The sequence below is a fragment of the Euprymna scolopes genome, chromosome 46 (assembly GCF_053919585.1).
Source record: "Euprymna scolopes isolate OS-2025 chromosome 46, ASM5391958v1, whole genome shotgun sequence".
Lineage (NCBI taxonomy): Eukaryota > Metazoa > Mollusca > Cephalopoda > Sepiida > Sepiolidae > Euprymna > Euprymna scolopes.
The window spans coordinates 166,570,252-166,574,112 of NC_136527.1; the positions used below are offsets into that span (position 1 = coordinate 166,570,252).

The following is a 3,861-nucleotide window of genomic DNA, read 5'->3' on the forward strand; positions in this document are numbered from 1 at the left end:
TGCGGCGATCTGTGGTCATTCCTGTAACTAGTGAAGCTGGTTGACATACACTGCTGAAGCCTCGTGTGAACGGGCTAATCTAACAGCTTCCTCAATTCTGTAACCCTTCGGTTTGTTTAACATTTCTTTTTGCAGTTCGAGTATTGGTGTGCTGGCAATTAGTAACTTGACGGGGCGTTCGTTTAATTCGTCAGCACTGAAATCACATTTCTTTGCCAATAGTCGACATCTGTTGACGAAGATGTCGGTTGTTTCATTTGGTCTCTTCTGGTATTTTCCGAGTTCCAGTCTACAAACGCGGTTATTTGTTGCCGGTTCTAGCTGCTCCAAAAATGCAGCAAATATGATTTGCGGATCCTTGCCATCATCATCCGACATCGACCAACTATTATACCGGCGTAAACCTTCTTCGCCGGTCGCGAGAAGTACTAGAAGGGCTTCATCCTCGTGTTTCCTCGCTTTGACGGTGAAGTAAAGTTCCATTCGTTGTTGAAATAGTTTGAATGATTCGACAATACATGTCGAACCCCAATCAAAACTAAGGACTTGTGATGAAATTGTGGCCATTGCGATAAGAAAGTGTGAAGAAAAAAAGGAACAGAAATGTTTTCTCAATCATTAAATCATTTCTCTCCGATAGGCTCATAAGAGTAGTGGTAGATGGACAAAAATCGGAGGCCTGCAATATAAATGCTGGAGTCCCTCAGGGGTCTATCCTGAGCCCAACTCTCTTCCTGATCTACATCAATGACTTCCCTAAACACATACTTAAATCATTTGTTGACATCTATGCTGATGACACGACAATCTACGGCAACACATCAAAGGCTGTAAATGACAAAGTTCTCTCTGATTCTCTCTCCTCTGATCTCGAGCACGTGGTTCAGTGGGGGAAGATGTGGCTGGTTACCTTTAATGCATCCAAAACCAAACTCCTATCCTTACATCATCAACGCTCTGATCCCCATCTGGCATCAATTTTGATGGATGGCTCTCGTCTGGGTGAGGCCCCATGTTTTGACAAGCTTCTGGGTTTGACCTTTACTCCTGATCTGAAATGGAACATGTACATCAAGTTTGTTGCCAAGGTCGCTGGAAAGATGGTTGGATCCTTCTACCGCTCCAGAAGATATCTCACTACTGATGCAATTCTCTATTTATATAAAAGCCAAGTACGTCCAAGGATGGAATACTGCCGCCATATCTGGGCAGGAGCTGCTAAACACAGCCTATCCTGCCTTGACAGAGTACAAAATAGACTTCGTAGCTTAGTGGGCGATGCCCTTTTCTCTGCCCTGCAACCTCTCTCCCACAGAAGAGACGTTGCGAGCCTATCCTTGTTTTATCGTTATTTCGATGGCAGGTGCTCGTCTGAACTCCAATCTCTGGTCCCCCCTCGCCAATCATTCACGAAAAACACCCGTCTAGCTGAATCCACTGTGAAAAATTTCCCCCACTCTATATCTGTGCCTAAATCAAAACGTGGATTCCATGAACAAAGCTTCTTTCTTAGAAGTGCACGCCTGTGGAACTCTGTTACGTCTGCCTGCTTCCCACCGGACTACAACTTGGATGTCTTCAAGTCCAACGTTAACAAATTCCTAATGAACCGCCCCCTTAAGTAAACACTTCAGCAAATCTCCACACTAACGTAAAGTACTTGCAATAACCCTTATCCCTAAGTTGATTCCGGGCCTTGATAAATGGTGATCACTGTGTAAAAAAAAAAGATAATTTGTTTAGCGAGAGATTAAAAAAAAATCGTTTTTTTTGCTTTTTCTTACTCGCTGTTCTACCTTTTTTTATCGTCTGTGACGTCATAAGATTGTGTGTTGTATGATAATACAGCTTGCCATCATGTCATGCTGTGTTGTGCATGGATGTGTAAGGATAAGATTGGAACACGTGTGTTTGGTTGGTAAGAAATTTAGAGATTAAGTATGATTAAGCGGAGGGAGTACAGACCTACGAGTGAGAGGTACTTGGAAGGAATAGGAAAGGATTTCTGATTTTGATTGTATTATCAGGGTAAGCGCGTACGCAGACCCCACATTTAAAAATAGCAGGCCCGAGTCGTCCACATTTGGGACGATCGCAAAGGTCAACCCAACCGCAGTGCAATGGATGGGCCTCGCTCTGGGGGAACGACCTTAATGATCACTGTTACTCCTACGTAAGGTAAGGCTATTTATTTGCTTCCCCACTGAGCAAATTAGGCACAAAGCCGTTTTTTAATGTGGAGAGAGAGGGAGGAGGGAGGGAAAAGGGAACCGGGCCTTATTTACGTAAGGTAAGTTTAATTTTATGTGGTGCCTACCACTGATTTTATATCCCACTTCTATACTTTCCACCGAAAAACACCAATAAAAAACTAAAATACCTCCATATAAGTCTCACCAATATCAGTATATCACAAGATTTCATTCACTAATAACAATAATCCATAACAAATAATTTACTATACGTACCAACATTTTTACAAAATACCTCAATTCTTAACAAAACTTACATTTTACTGTAATATTCAATGTCAAGGTCGTTTACATGTGAACAACATAAATTCATAATCTTTTCAATGAGAACAAATACAAACGAATGAAAACTTTTAGAATTCAAACCAAAGCACTAACAAAAACAACCACATATTTATGTAATTAGATCGAACAATTTTGTATGTCATTAATTGGCACTTCTACAGTTTAATCAAGACATTAAAAAATGAAAATATTGAAAGAAAAGAGTTATAATTTACGTACCAGTTATGGAATGAAGTTCTCCGAAGAAATAACTTAATTTGATCAAGTATATATATTTTTTTACAGAGGAAAATCGAATTTTAATGAAATCGGTATATTATCGCCATTTGGCTATTTAGGGACACAAGTGGGGACGGCTTTAAACGAATGATTAACAAAGGACCAAAATGAAAAAATATTTTTTTTAAACTTTGTAAAATAAATGAAAAAACAATTATCTAAGTATTTTTCTGCTCTTGTTTTAAGCGATGATTGGGGTTATCTCCCATTGGTGTTCCTCGATCGATCTCATTAAAATTTAATCTTTTCAATGAGAACAAATAAAAAAACTGCTTGATCAAATTAAGTGATTTCTTTTTTCATGAAAACTTTATTCCATAACGAGTACGTAAAATATAATCTTTAAAATATTTTCATTTTTTATGCCTTGATAAAAATGTACAAGTACCCATTAATCATATCAAAGGACGGATGAAACAAAATTAAAAATTACGATCGGAAGTGTTATTTCGCCTTACATGAGCAGTAATTTAAAAAATGCCAATAGACGCTATATATTTTTTTTGATATGTTAATCTCAAGGTGTATCAGAATTTGGGGAGGTGGGGGAATTTTTGACACTCCTAACACGAAACTGCGAATAAAATATAAACAAAAACTCGTAATTTCTTTTTTAAAAGTGGGTTGTTTATTTTCTTTATGGATTATACTTCCAAAATAAACTATTAAAGTTGTATAAAAAGTAATAGAAATAGTATTTTTTTTATTTTTTTAAAAACAGTAATGAAATCAAGTGAATTTTACGAGTTAAGTATTTTTCAATTGTTAAACTTTAAACATCTATAAAAAATTCTATTGATTAAATTTTTACGATATTTTCAGGGTCAATGTGAAATTTTATGCTCTTTCCAATAAACTGAATATAATATTTAAGACAAACGTTTTTTAATTTACCCCCTCGCATTTTGAAATGCATATTAAAAAGTAAATAATTAATTTCCACACCAAAGTTTTATATATCACGAATTGAAGATAAAAGATCAATAAATAATATATCCAAATTTAAAACCAAAAAAGTGTTTTTTTTAGAAATTTACCTGTAAAG

The 3,861-nt window shown here is 36.6% G+C and overlaps 1 non-coding gene across 1 annotated transcript; it reads right to left on the reverse strand.

The window, feature by feature from the left end:
* Positions 1-2,023: 2,023 nt before the first annotated feature.
* LOC145271644 (U1 spliceosomal RNA) lies at positions 2,024-2,186 on the reverse strand. Its single transcript, XR_013866047.1, has one exon. It is a non-coding gene; the product is annotated as a U1 spliceosomal RNA (small nuclear RNA).
* Positions 2,187-3,861: the final 1,675 nt, after the last annotated feature.